General features: G+C 47.0%; 1 protein-coding gene across 9 annotated transcripts in view; it reads right to left on the bottom strand.

Annotated features, from left to right (window-relative positions):
- Nucleotides 1-14,225, bottom strand: part of SLC8A3 (solute carrier family 8 member A3) — a 115,577-nt gene that overhangs the window by 67,340 nt on the left and 34,012 nt on the right. The window lies entirely within an intron of this gene.

Genomic DNA, 14,225 nt, shown 5'->3' with positions numbered 1-14,225 from the left:
AATAGTTGGAAAAGGGAACCAGCCAGGCAGGTCAACAGTAGGCATAGGCATTTCAGCAATAGATTTAAACAGATCTTCCTGCTTGCAGCTGACCCAGCTGTCCTGTGAGAACTCCCAGCTCACAAATTCTAGCCAGCTGATGCTAAACCAAGAACCTTGGTCCTAGGCTGGATTAGGCACCCCTCAAACACCCCTTCACCACTGTTTTGCCACAAGGACTGCTAGAAACTGAGGAGAGAGACTTCCTAACTATTCCCCTTAAAGCTGTATAGTATACAGCTGTTAAGTACAACAAAAAGATACTCACTACTGGGAAAAAAACAACAGAAGTTACATCCAATCTAATCCTAGCCTACTCAGTTATGGCAAATGGACCCATAATAAAGGTGTGATTTTTGGTTTTGCCAGCAAAGGTGGACTTTGCCCTAGCAGCTCCTGGGAGCACAGCACAGCAGACCCATGTCAGGCTGAAATCCAAGCTGTCCCTGCACTGGGTGCCCTGCTGGGCACTGATAGCACTGCTGAACTGCTCCATAGTTGCCAGAGCTTGAGGGCCATCCTGGGTGCCCCAGTATGAAGGTACAGTCCCAGATGGTGGTTCAAGTGGCATTTGACAGTGGCATTTCTTTGAGGACTGCAGACCTGTCTGTTCCCCTTATCTTCTAGGTTTAGCAGGAGGAAAGATGAGCTTCAGACATCATGTAAGAAAACTGTAATCCAGCAACACTGGAAAGGGCTTGTCTGCCTGAGGATGCTCCAGAAAATTAAGCTGAATTAATTAGGAATGGGAAGTTAAGGCATGAGGAAGTCCTGTGTGGACACTCATGCTCTGAAGTTCAGTTTAGGCTTAATCTTCTTGTAAAAGCAATTAGACTAGAGCAAGGTCCCGAGAATAAGCTCATCCACAGAAGAATTTAACAGACTAAACTATCCTCTGCAGACAAACCCTCAGTCTATGAAACTACAACTCCAGCCTGGTTTTGAGAGACTTGAGTTTGACCTTGCTCAGTGCACAACCATCAATCTAGACACCAGTGGCACCGTGCTCCAGTTCTGTTCCAAGTTTTCCACAGTTTCTGGACATATTTTCCTCTCCAAGAACCAGATATTGTAACAACTACTAGAAACTTCATGTCCACCATCAGAACAGAGGCAAGAGCCATCACTAACTCTGGATTGCAGCGTGGCCATAGCCTGGACTCAAACACTCCAAACATACTGTTGCTATTGATGCAGCTATGGGGTGCTTAAATAGCTGTTAACCACTGCAGTAATGCTGTACCCCGCTAGCTCTGGTCAGCACAGAACATTTCTAGATGCCATCCTATCACTATCATTTGGATTCTATTTTATTATTCTGTTGCTTGTTTCTTGATTTCAATAGTAAATCAAGAGAAAGATACATGTCTGCCCTCATCCATTTGAAAAAAAGATCCCCACTAAAAATCGTGGTTTGGTTTTGCTACGGAAAGTGATGCTTGAGTCTGCAGCCTTAGCTCAGCAGCATTCAGGCACGTATACTACAACAAGCAAATTAAAGGGCAATATCAAGAATACTATGATGGCAGAATTAATTTTGTCCCACGGCATGACAGAGATGCTTACCCAAATGTAATTCTTCATACACAGAGCAGACATCAACAACATAACCACATCTCGTTATTTAAATACCACAAAGCCATATTATATTGGTAAGTGAATCTCTTTATGCACTAGAGACAGAACTCCTCAGAGTCATTCACAAGAGTTTAGTAGGCTCTTACACAACATACTAGAAATTAAATATAACAGCACATAATAAGAGAACCACTGCAGGCATATTTAGGCCACCTAAGTTTTGCAGCTAAAATAACTCCAAAGTTCACCATTTCACCCTCCAAAGTGAGTGCTAATGGACTGAATGGCATAACACAGAGCCACTGACTTGGAAGAGATTTTTTGCCTAAAAGGCTTAAAGCAGCAGCTTTCAGCCTGCCATTTTGATGGCAGACTGTGGACTGCTCCTGAGGGATTCACAAAAGGTTACTATGAAAAGCAAGATCGCTATACACTATAAAACAATGTCAGATGTTTCTAAAGGGGCCTATATACATCCCAACAATATTTTGAAGGCACCAAAAACTGAGAAGGGCTGACAACCCCTGTATGCAGGACAAACTCCTTATTTCATTTTGCCTGGTTTGCACCAGTGTAACTTTTAATGCAAAGGGAGCATCTTCCAATATATACCAGTGGCTCAGTAAGAATTAGAAGAGAATTAGGCATGGGTCAATTCAGCTACACATGTCAGAATCAGGATAATTAAGCTGGTGAGAGTACAGTAGATGGCAAAAATGTGACAATTCACATATGAAGCTCTGCATGTAGAAGACACTGAGAGTACATTTGATTATCAGATAAACAGTTTGTAATTGTGTAATTAAATATCATTTTATAACTATAAACACTGGGGGCAGAATTAATGTTCTGCTTGGCATTTTTGACTTCTAGGACTTAATCATGCAAATGCAGCATTCTCTTAACGAGATTTTTTTAAAATAGCCCCTCTTGGGTTTAAATTGAGAATGCAAGAGAAGAAAGGTGGTTCTCCTTCCCAGGGAAGGGTTTTGCACAACAATACCGTCCCTTTGATGTGCTATGTGCTCACCCCAGGCAGCTCTGCTCAGGAGGGACAGAGGTGCACCCCTACAGACCCCTTAGAAAGCTCCCACTTTGGGCAGCCTGCGCGCGCATGGGTTCTTGGGGCACAGAGTAGCCACACTCAGTGTGGTTTACTACAGAAAAGAAGTCATCCTAAGAATGGAAAGGAAGCCTAAGGAGAAGCAAAGCGGGAATGGCTGCAATACATGGTGTTCATGAACATCTATATTAGAAACCTAGCTTTGTCCAAAGTCTCTGCTTCATTCAGTTCTCATGGCTGAATGCAGTTCAGCACCCAGTAGTGCAGAACAAAGCCATGTTCCCTGCCTGATGCCAAAAGTACCATCAAATGTCTGTCCTGCTTACACATACTGAACATTAAACACTACTTAGCTAGGCTCAGCGATGTCCCAGTTTGCCACTAATGGTCCTGCGTCAGGGTGCGGCACTCGTGCTCTGCACAGATAACTTGTGATGGCAGGGAGTACCTTGGCCATGCCCAGCATCAAGCCTAATTGGAAGAGCAGAAGGCAATGCAATGGTCTCTCCTCTGGATTCCAGCTCCCAGCCACCAGAAACTTAGGGACCATCTGTGCTTTGGTCTGTATCCACCACAGTATGCTGAACACAGAGGGCTATGAGTGAGACTGCCCTTTCTAATCTCTTAAAACTCACTTACTGGAGGTGACATCAGCATTATGTATTACGTTCCTCAGCTTTTCTTATATTTGCATTATTTGCCAATCCTGGCTCCTTTCTCCAAGGACTTTTAAAGCACATGAAGTGAGGTGCACTTGGAGGCAAAACCACAAGTGAATTGAGAAATGAAGGAGGGCTACAGAAGAAGAGGAGATAAAATATGCATATAGGAGTATACACAAAAAGAGAGAAAAGAATATGAAACTCCATCTGGCTTCTTTCAAAAAAAAACAGAGGCTTGGTCCTATTCCCAACTGCACAAGCCCCTATTGTTTAATGAAGAATCAGTATTCCAAAAGTGAGCACAGTCAGCCCCATTGTACAATATCCAGTTGTTCTCCATCCTCCCAGAGCATATTTGATTGATTCAGTCAGTGCTGCTAACCTTAGGCTGGAGCGTGGGTGGCTCTGTCACTGGATGGCACAGCTTACACAGGGACAGTGCCAAAAGCACTAATTTCAAGACTGATCTCTTATAGAAGCAGTCTGACCGCAAAACATGCTTCCATGCCAATACCCAGTACCCAGAGCATCTCCTCTGGGATTTGGAGGCTGCAATTAGCAGGTGAATCTGCCACCTTCCCTGGGGCTGATGAAAGCACCTCAGTCCCTATTGATTGCCAATCAATAGCCACTTCACATATCTCCCTCTTAGTTTCTGCAGTAGCAAGTGTTAGTAATCAAATAAGAGTGGCAGGCTGATAAGATCCCGTTATCAGTGCACCAGCAAAATGGAATTCGAGATCTAATCTCCTCGGTCACACTTCTAACCCTGATCACTGATATTTAACCCCTCCAATGACAGAAGTATGTAGCTACAGCTGCCTTGAGAGAAAACTTCACAATCTCTATCCAGGCCAAAAAAGGCAATGGAAGAGCCAAATTCCTGCTTCCACTGAAACCCAGTGAAAGCAGAAAAAAAATTGCAGGAAAGGCCCCTTACAGTAAGGATTGCCATTTACTGCATCTTCTCATTGCTTCCTATTGTCCCTCCAAGTCACCAAAAGAAACAAAAATGTCATGCAACCAAAATGGGTCTGAACTGCTCCTTTATTCAGTTTTTCAAAGAAGCACTACCAAAACCAGAGGTTCTCAAAGAATATTTCACACTTTTCCTCTGAGCTTGTAAAATCTCCACACCCTCTCAGCAAGGGAAAGAAAGTCCCTCCACTCCATAGGGGACTTAAATATTTCAGTGCTTACTTGCACTCCAGTCCTGGCAGACCTTGGTTAAAATCTCGTGTAAATAGCCCGATTTCATGGCTATTTGCTGACATGTCCTCATAGCACATGGCCATCTGGAGACACCTGAACTGCCTGAGAAGGGAAGTTTTAAATAAATTGCCATGACTGCATGGCTTCTGCCCTTCCAACCGATAAAGTCTTAATGATGTGGAAGCAACTTTGCAACGAAACAGCAAATTCCAGTGAAGAGATGTTTAACACAACCCCCTCTCTCCGCTCTATGTGAGTCTTTATCACATATAAGAGGCTTGAGCTCAGGCCCTCAGAGGACTACTTTATTTAAAATTGAATGTTAACAGAAAAAAAGAAAAAGAAATCAGACATCGGGGTTGGAAAACAGCCAGGCTGGCTGTTGTGCTACTCCACATGAAATACATATCTGAGATCTTGAGAAGATGGTGCTTCTCCCTTCCTTATCAGTAACACTTGTTTTGTTGGGTTTTTTTTTTAACTTGTTTCTGGAACATTTCTCCTGCTTTTTCTCCATTACTGACAAATCTCTGACAAATCTCCTACAATGTTGATGTCTTGAAGAGAAACCTGCTCTGGGGTCACCACTGTTGGGGCTCCAGCCAGCATCACACAGTGGCATATGCCAGGGGTGCTTTCTTCTGCCCCACAACCTCAGTTGCACCAGACTACTAAAATTTACAAATACTGCCCAAAGGTCAAAGCAACAGATGACCAGGAGAGCATGTTGCTGCATGACTTCAGCCATTTCCAGCAGCCAATAACATCTGTGTACAGCTGTGCAGAGGGAAAAACAACACACTGTGAGTACATGTCACACATGGTTATCATGCAAAGGGACATCCTCTAACACTACCCAGGGGTTCAGCAAGGAGGGCACTTGCCAAAGTGTTCTCCTCAGGAGCTCTGCTATGCATTTAGTAACCAACACCTCCGCTGGTCAGCATCTAAGAACACTCGTCTGTTTCAGATAGGAAAAAGGCAGAAAATGGACATTGGGTGGGAAATCCTACCTCACCAGGTTTGCCTGGACCTTTTCTGGAGCAGGGAAGAAGGTGGGTAGCCCTGGAAGACCTTCCTTTGACATCCCAGTCACGGCCAGAGCCAGTTAGATCTTTTCCAGGGAATAAACCTCTGCCACTGCTTGCAAATTCCCAAGTCAGTAGCAGTGACTTATTGGGCTAACATTTAAGATGTGCTATGCTTTGCACAGGGCCACCCTGGGCAGCAACAGCCATTGAGACAGGAGCACCACAGGGGCACATAATTGTGTGTGTGAGCATAGTTTCTTGGGATCAGTTACAGAAGGGTGCTTAGAAATTTGTAGTTGAACATCAGCATCGCATAGGTGTCCAGCACTTGTTTTCTCCACTGTGTTGCTGACATTGATCCTCCTTATAGAGTTCACTGATTGCTGGTTAATCATGCATTGCTGATAAATCAATGCACTGCTTCAGACCTGATTTGGTGGACACTGCACAAACTGAGCCGTTTTTGCCCTGCAGCACAGTTCCTTCCCTGCAGAGCTGCTCCAAGCCAGCTGGCTCCAGCCTGCACTAGGGCAGCAATGACTCCAGCCCAGGAACCAGATGTGCATTTTTCTAGTCCAGCTTCCCAAGGCCCCTGTTGGCCACTTTCTACTTCCAACAAGGCCCCACAGGCCAGCAACTCACACTCCAGTGTACCAACCCTCTCCTTGGACCATAGTCACCATGGGCTCATTGGACAGGGCTGCATGTCACCTGCATGTCACCACCTCACATTCGTGGTGTGGATGAAGGTGCTGAACTGTTCAGGTGTTATGCTGACTCCTCAAGGTTGTGACTAGGAATTTGCTACCCATTAAACCTCAAAGCACTGACCATTACCTTTTCAGCCTGACAGGTTTTTAATCCTCCTTGTAGCCACTGACTAAGGCCCCAGTCTGGCTATAATGATGATATGGGAGAACACGTTAAAAAAACAAAAGCCAAGGTAAATGACACCCACTACTTTTCATGACCACCAACTTAAGCATCGTCACAGAAAGCAGTCGGGTCAGTCAGGCATGATCTGCTACAGTAAACTCAGGGTGACTGTTCCCAGTCACCTTCCTGCACATACAAATAGCACAAGCTAACATATATCCACTTCGCTGTAAAAAAAAGCTTTTCCTTTTAGGTTCTCAGGCTGTTCAAGGCTAAAAGCAATTTAAAGTTGCTAAGGGACCCTAATTGTCTCTGGAAAGAAGCTTGAGTGAGTAAGGGCTTATTGCACAACCTGAGATGGGCACATACCCATGTCACATATCCTGACATCAGCTAACAAGCAGCTTGTGAGCAAGACCCTGCCACCTTTATGAATGGGTCTTCAGTCTCCACAATTCACAGAAGAGCTCACCAGGGTCTGGGAACAGGTCCTTACTGGAGACAGCATGGGGAGCACGAGTGGAGAAGTCAGTGGCACCACCTCTTACCTACAGCATATGTGATGTGAGAGAGGGAAGGGAATGGTGTGCCCAGTTGTGGGAGACAGGTAAAAGCAGATCAGTATTTCCACAGCTGCTAAGGGGCTAGCAAGAGGTTGATGCTTTAAATGCAGGGCTCTGGCGAGACACCACATCCCTGCAAGAGCCTTGCAGCAATAGCTGACATTCAGATCCAAGCCAGCTCTTGAAACAGGCCTGTGGAAGCCCGGGGTGTTGGGGGCAGCAGTGCCACAGCATAACATAAATCCACCAGACTACCTCTGTTCCCAAAGATGACCAATGTGCTGCATCTGGGCATAGCAACTGAAGCATCTCAGAGGTGACCCTGGACAGGCCACCCCGGAGATGCTTTGTCCCTGGTGCCTGGTGCTACTCAGCAGCCGTGTTGGAGGCAGAATGTGACTTCTGCAGCAGCTGTGCACTTGCTGAAGGAAAGTGTCCATTTTGAGTCCCTGCACCCCAGCTGTGCTGACCACCCTGCTCTTTGGAGCCTGCGCTTTCAACTGAGCGCTACACAATCTTCCAGCACTGAAGGATGCTCAGTGCCCAGGTGCTCACCCCTCATTCACTGCATGCTCCCCAAGAATGATGCAGCCTTCCTCATGGGACAGACACACTGCCGCCAACCATGCCAGCCTCAAACAAGGCCAGGACAGGCATCCCCTCACCTAGATCACCCCCATCCCCCAGAATCTCACAGGATTACAGGCTGCCGAACACAGGAGAAATATAAATGCAAAGTACCTTTAAGTCCTATGGGAAACTGCCTGAGGTAACCAAGTAATATTACCACAATGTTCCTCAGGCACTCTCCATGCTCTGTCTACAGGAGGTCAGCTAACCTTGGGCATTCAACTGTCCCACCACCTTATTACAGAAAAAGTATGCAACTGTTTCTAAGGTCAAGTGAAGCACAAGCTAGCTGGTAAAAGGGAAGAGAAAACCAAGGAGTTACCACACATCGACTTCCTTCTGCAAATGCAGGCGAGCAGTGAAAGCTGCTCCAGAGCTGAAGTGAAAACACAACCCTAATGCAGTCAGGGAAGAGCTTGCTATAACTGTTTGATCAAGTCTCCTTCTAGACAAGGATATGGTGTTTCAGAGCCACCAGGTTCTACATGATGGTTCAACATTTTCTTTCCTGCCAAATCTCTCACTTTTCTGCACTGTTTGGAGTTGGGGATCCTCATTACAGACACCTTCGTGCCAAGAGGGAAGAAGACGCACATGGAGAAGAACACTGCTTCTCTCTTTGTCCCAAGCTATACTCAGTTAAAGGCAATGCTGCCTAAAAAAGATCAGATGGTTTCCCAGCATGACCTGAAGCATTCACTGGCAATAGGTAGTGGGAAGAAGTAGGTTCCAAAGTGCTATGGGTTTCTGGGGGGTTGTTTTTCTTTTTTGGGGGTGGGTTGACAGGACAGAGTACAGACAGTAGCAGGAAAAGAGCAGGAAGCAGAAAACAACTCCTTTCCTCAGCTTGCCTCAGCAAGGCTAAAAGTTTCTTTCTCTACCAATTAGTGGAGGAGGAACTAGGAGATAAATTTCAGCCTACCTCTAAGGCATCCCTACTGACTGAGAAGTCCTGGCTGAAGTACTGGCCTTGCAGCAAGAAACCAAGCCCCACATTAGGGGAGAAGACTGAGGCCCCATGGCTCTCAGCAAGTAACAATTCCATTTCTTTTTGTCATTCTAACCACATCTCTATCTGACTTTCTCCAGATTACTTAGGATTTCACAGCTAAGCACCTTTGAGCCCTGGACATACCCCACAAATGCTCCACTGTCCAATGATTCCTCATGTAATTGTCCCCAGGGAGACAACACCATCTGAACACACCTCTACTCCATGCTTGCAATTCACCCCCCAAATCCTAGACAAGGACTTGCACTGAGATGCAGATCCATTGCCTTCAAGGTCAGCACAATCACAGAATCACAGAATCACAGAATCCTAAGGGTTGGAAGGGACCTCAAAATATCATCTAGTCCAACCCTCCTGCAAGAGCAGGGTAACCTAGAGTACATCACACAGGAACGTGCCCAGGCAGGCCTTGAATATCTCCAACGTAGGAGACTCCACAACCCCACCTGGGCAACCTGTTCCAGTGATCTGTCACTCTCACTGTAAAGAAATTTTTCCTGGTGTTCACATGGAGCCTCCTATGCTCCAGTTTACACCCATTGCCCCTTGTCCTATCACTGGACATCACTGAAAAAAACCTAGCTCCATCATCCTGACACTCACCCTTCACATATTTGTAAACATTGATGAGGTCACCCCTCAGTCTCCTCCAAGCTAAAGAGACCCAGCTCCCTCAGCCTCTCCTCATAAGGGAGATGTTCCACTCCCTTTATCATCTTTGTGGCTCTGCGCTGGACTCTTTCAAGCAGTTCCCTGTCCTTCTTGAACTGTGGGGCCCAGAACTGGACACAATATTCCAGATGCGGCCTCACCAAGGCAGAGTAGAGGGGGAGGAGAACCTCTCTTGACCTACTACCCACACCCTTTCTAATGCACCCTAGGATGCCATTGGCCTTCTTGGCCACAAGGGCACATTGCTGGCTCATGGTCACCCTCCTATCCACCAGGACCCCCAGGTCCCTTTCCCCTTCACTACTGTCCAGCAGGTCAGCCCCCAACCTGTACTGGTACATGGGGTTGTTCTTCCCCAGGTGCAAGACTCTACACTTGCCCTTGTTGAATTTCATCAAGTTCCTCCCCGCCCAACTCTCCAGCCTGTCCAGGCCTCGCTGAATGGCAACACAGCCCTCTGGTGTGTCAGCCACTCCTCACAGTTTAGTATCATCAGCAAACTTGCTGAGGGTACACTCAGTTCCCTCATCCAGGTCGTTGATGAAAATATTAAACAGCCCTGGTCCCAGCACCGACCCCTGAGGGACTCCTCTAGTGACAGACCTCCAGCTAGATTCTGCCCCATTGACCACAACTCTCCGCCTTCTTCCTTCCAACCAGTTCTTGATCCACCTCCCTACCTGATCGTCAAGCCCACACTTCCTTAGCTTATCTATGAGGATGCTGTGGGAGACAGTATCAAATGCCTTACTGAAATCAAGAAAAACCACATCTACCGCTCTACCATCATCCATCCACCTAGTTACTTGCTCATAGAAGGCTGTAAGGTTGGTCAAACATGACTTCCCCTTGGTAAAGCCATGTTGGCTGCTCTTAATGACCCCCTCATCCTTGATATGTCTAGAGATGGTGTCAAGAATAAGTTGTTCCATCACCTTTCCAGGGATGGAGGTAAGGCTGACCGGTCTATAATTACCCAGGTCCTCCTTCTTTCCCTTCTTATAGACCGGCGTGACATTTGACATCCTCCAATCCTCAGGCACCTCACCTGTTTCCCACAACTTACCAAAGATGATGGAGAGTGGCTCAGCAATGACCTCCGCCAGCTCCCTCAGCACCCATGGGTGTATTCCATCTGGACCCATCAATTTATAGATGTCCAGGTTACTTAACTGATCCCTAACCCAATCCTCATCTACCAAAGCAAACTCCTCCTTTATCCTGACTCCTTCCGGGGCTATAGGAATCTGGGTCCCCCGGGGAGAGTCTGCAGGAGTAAAGACAGAGGCAAAGAAGGCATTCAGCACCTCTGCCTTCTTTATATCCTCTGTCTCCAGGGCACCCACCTCATTCAGCAGTGGGCCTATACTGCTTCTTGTGTTAGTTTTATTCGCTATGTATTTGAAGAAGCCCTTTCTATTGTCCTTGACCCGACTTGCCAGATTAAGTTCCAAGGAGGCCTTAGCTGTCCTAATTGCTTCCCTACATCCTCTAACAGCTGTCCTATATTCCTCCCAAGTGGCCAGCCCCTCCTTCCATAATCCATAGATTCTCTTTTTCCATATGAGTTTGCCCAGCAGTTCCTTGTTTAACCATGCTGGTCTCCTGGCTCCCCTACTTGACTTCCTACTCATTGGGACACCCTCATCCTGAGCTTTGAAGAAGTGGTCCTTGAATGCTGACCAACTATCTTGAGCCCCTTTACCACCTAGTACCCTTTGCCATGATACTTCCCTTAGCAATTGACTGAAGAGGCCAAAGTTTGCCCTTCGGAAATCCAGAAATGTGGCCTTGCTAGGTATTCTATTCCTCCCACACAAGATCCTAAACTCCACCATCTCATGGTCACTGCAGCCCAGGCTGCCATTGACTGTCACTGCTTCAACCAGACCCTCCTTGTTGGTGAGTACCAGATCCAGCAGTGCTCCTCTCCTAGTTGGTTTGTCCACCATTTGCATTAAGAAGTTATCATAACAATATTGTTCTGCCTCCCAGCAGGAGCAAACCTCACTAGTCTGCTGCCTCTGTCACCTCTCAAGGGTCTCTTCCCTGCTTCCATCTCATATTCCAGAGGTGTCCAGCTCACTCAGAGCTTTGGTATTTGAGGGCAAAAAGGCATTTTGAGGCTGCCAGCCAGCAATGCAACAGCGCTCACAGCAACTGCTTGTGACAAGTAGATGGGTTTATTCACGTGGGTGGACAAACTTTCTGGGAAAGCTGTCTGAAGGTGCTAAACTACAGCAAGGCTGGGGGCAGAACAGTCTCAGCAGCGCACCATCAGACCTGTACGGGACAGGAGTATCCTTCAGTCATGAAGCAATTAATGCTGTTTCCCAGCAGACGATTTCTGTGATTTCTTTAGGTACCCAAAGTCACTCCAGACCCCCACCCCATCTTCCTTCTCTGGTTTTCTGCAGACTGATTTAAGCTGATGCCATTTGTGAGAAATAATTGGAATGACAGTATCCCATGGAAGTCCCATACGTGATGGTCAAGTTTGGTGCTCTTCACTTCCAGCCTTAAACCATTTCAGATGCTGTGATGCTGCAGTTCACACCAGAGCAGCTTTATTTAAACTGGCACTACAATTATTTCTCCCCTCAGATCATCCTAACTTGTATCAAAATTTTACAGGGTATCAGCAGATAACACTACTTATTATGGAGCTAAATCCCTTCAGCACACTCTGTATCACAGATTATTACCACCCAACAAGGAGCGAGAACACAAGTTAAAAAAGTTAAAGAAAACTTCCTATCCTTCAAAACTCCCAGGAAGCTTCAGAGAGGACAGCAAGAGCAGAGGCAAGCAGCCCTAGATGGCGCGATCTGAGGGTTGGGAAGAAGGATGCAGGGGCAGCAATGTTCACATGCTGCTAACAGGTTTATTCCACTGGCAGGGATTCCCTTCAGAAGCATTTGGGTAAGTGCTGTACACTGCAGAGCTCAATCTGCGCTAAGCAGATTAGTTCCTTACTGGTGAAAGGTTCTGGGCAGCAGCAGAGAGTTGCTCACCATGTGATAGGAGGGGGCTGTCATTACGCTTCATAGATATGATATAATTCTATGCTCCCTGGAGAGTACTTCTAATTGAATTATAGGGTGTCCCACAAGTATGCTGGGCAACAGTTCAAGGAAGCTCTCACCACCCAGAACAAGACAGAGATACCCTTGAATTCTATTAGATGTACCCTCCAGGGAGAAGGGGGTTACTCTATGCAACAGTTCACTTACAACATAAATCATCTCCCTCCCCTTGCCCCCAACCCCCCCAAATTGGAAAGGAGAAAAGGAGATACCCTTAGCAGAAGTTTGCTGTTACTGCATACTCCATAAGCTCACAGCTCCATGAAACTCCCTCATCTGCTGCCTGGGACAGCCCTGCACCACAAGGGAGAAATCCCTCACCAAGGGCAGTTGTCATCCCATGGGCTCCATCCCCAGGGCAAGGCCAGAAGATACAGTACCACATGAGATGTCATGTGCCAGCTAGAGGTATGAGGAAGCCTCAGCCTCCTTAGGAAAGGCCCTGAGAAGCAGTCCCCAAAAGCAGCCCCAAGACAGTCCAAAGAGGGGCTCCCATCATTACAGCAAGGTTACCCCTTCAGCCTGCCCATCCATTTGTCCTGCCTTCAAACGCTCTGGAGTCATGAACAGCTACCGTGGTCCCTCAGGGACAGCTGGAGCAATCCTGGGCAAGGCAGCTTGCTCCCCTGATGCTGGCCATGGTTCCACCGCTTGGGCACACAAACCTATACTCCCAGAGGCCTATTTCAACCCCTGGATTTTGCTCTCCAGTTTAGCCTGGTCTCATTCAGTTTAGCCTCATGAATCAGATCTTCCCAGGGAGCTGCAGCACCAGGCTTGCAAAATCCACTGCCCATTGTACCAGCAAGGCTAACCTGTGAGCAGTGTACTGGGGACTGGTACCCCCAAACTGCTCTGCACTATGGCCCCTCATCTCCTCAGGCTCCCTGCTGGCCAGAAGCACAGCACAGGAACACACGTGAAACGTATTGCTCCCCACAGAGCTCAGAGAATTAAAAAGCCCCATCTGACCACTTATTGATGCTCTCACAGCACAAAGGCAGCAACTCCTTTGCTCTTTATCCTCTCCTCTGGGGCTGTGCACCAACGAAATCACCCTGCATTTCTCTTCTGCTCCACCACTGCTGCCTGCAGCTTACAGTCAAGCCAGGGGAGATGTCACATCTGTTATGCCTTTTTTTTGCTGCTCTGTACCATACAAAGGGTGGGATAATCAGGCCCCTAAGCCTATCTTTTTTTTTAAGTCACCTCAAGGGAAAGACAGCACCAGCTGCCCACCACCAAGTCTAATGACGTACTGAAGCTGCCATCAGCTCTGACTCCCACAGACCACATCTAGCTCTGCTCCACTTGTCAGGCCACAAAAAGAGCAAGAAACACAGCTATGCTAAAAAGTTGCTAATTATAGAAAATTAAGACCTTACAGTAAGCACCACGGTCACTACTGAGATAAAGCACACACACAGCTCCTCGTGCTTCCACGGTGCTACCAGCAGTAGCTGGGCATCTGATATGCTCCACCCTGCCGCAGCTTTCAGGTATTGCTCTGCAGGATACAACTGATGAAACCCTAGGAGCCAGGCTGCTATGCAAGCAGTCATTGCTCATACATAGTCCGTTCACTGTGCTTTTGCATTATTCACAGCTCTGCCCACCTCCAATGGTGTCAGTAACAGGACACATCTGGGAAAAACTGCCAATTCACACATTCTCTCTCCCCAGCTCCACTACAGAGAGACAACACCATGCACCATCAAAGCTAACCACAGTCTGCCCCAAAATAGAACAGCATTGCTGATGTCTTAGGAAAGAGAGCTTAGTGCTTATTTATTCTGGCACA

Source organism: Pezoporus wallicus, unplaced genomic scaffold, assembly GCF_028554395.1.
Source record: "Pezoporus wallicus isolate ANWC-B61680 ecotype Strahan unplaced genomic scaffold, APGP_CSIRO_Pwel_v1 contig_5418, whole genome shotgun sequence".
NCBI lineage: Eukaryota > Metazoa > Chordata > Aves > Psittaciformes > Psittacidae > Pezoporus > Pezoporus wallicus.
The sequence above is the reverse complement of the archived record's forward strand: the minus strand, read 5'-3'. Positions and strand labels throughout refer to the sequence as shown.